Below are 1,206 nucleotides of genomic sequence, written 5' to 3'. Positions count from 1 at the left end.
TCTACCACTGCAAATCACCTTAAGCCCATCATCACACAGCAAAAATCTGCTATCAGAATGATAACTAACTCAGCTTTCAGACAACACTCAGCTCCCTTGTTTAAATCCCTAAACTTGCTAAATATTAACTCCCTCCACACATTCTCTTGTGTCAACTACATTTACAAAACCCTGTTCTTAAATGCAAACCATGCTCTGAAACTCTCCCTGGACAGATGTAATAGGACCCATTATCACCACACCAGAAATAAATATCTCTTTGATATCCCCAGGGTCAAACTTAATCTGTGTAAACACTCTATGCAAATTAAGGGACCTAGTCTATGGAACTCACTCCCTAGTGAATTGAAAAACTGTAAAACTTTTGCCTTATTTAAAAGCAAAACCAAAAAGTACCTAACTTCATCTTCTTAGTTTCCTACACTGAGCTTTAAATTTGCTCTGTACCTACTGTTACCCAATCTCCTAATTTTTATGTAATATCAAACAACCTTATCATTGTGTTCATTGCTGTCTTCTTTTATGTGCTAGCCATATGCTGTATTGTGACTACCAATTTTTGTCAACTACCATTCAAGCTGTCATTGCAACCAATCTTATATTGTTTCTGCTGTATTGTGCCTACCAATTTTTTTTTGTCAACTACCATTCAAGCTGTCATTGCAATCAATCTTAGCTACCTATGTGCTTTAATATACTGTACCTACAATTTTCTCTCATCTTTTTTTCATTTCATGTAATCTGTTATCATTTTTTGTCTATAATTTTGCAAGTATTTACCTCCTTAAAATTTTCTTAGATTAAGGACCTACCCGAAACGCTGCGCGTGCTAGTGGCTTTACAAGACTGTAATTACCATATTTGTATCCTCACATTCCTTATGTACATTCTTGTACATAAATAAATAAATAAAATAAACAATACCCAAATTTGTAACAAATTAGATGGCAAATTCCTTGGCATTCTCATACCACAAGCTGAATTTCCAGGGACACATTCTAAACATATCAAAAAAAGTTTCAAAAACTGTGGGCATTCTTTCTAAGATCAGATATTATGTACCACGCCCTGCCCTGGTGACTCTCTATTACTCCCTTATCTATCCATACCTCAACTATGGTATTTGTGCTTGGGGCTCTACTACCCAAAATCACTTACATCCTCTAATTACTCAACACAAAGCTGCTATTAGGACAATATCCAATT

This window comes from Procambarus clarkii, chromosome 85 (genome assembly GCF_040958095.1).
Source record: "Procambarus clarkii isolate CNS0578487 chromosome 85, FALCON_Pclarkii_2.0, whole genome shotgun sequence".
Lineage (NCBI taxonomy): Eukaryota > Metazoa > Arthropoda > Malacostraca > Decapoda > Cambaridae > Procambarus > Procambarus clarkii.
This window is presented reverse-complemented; position numbering follows the sequence as displayed.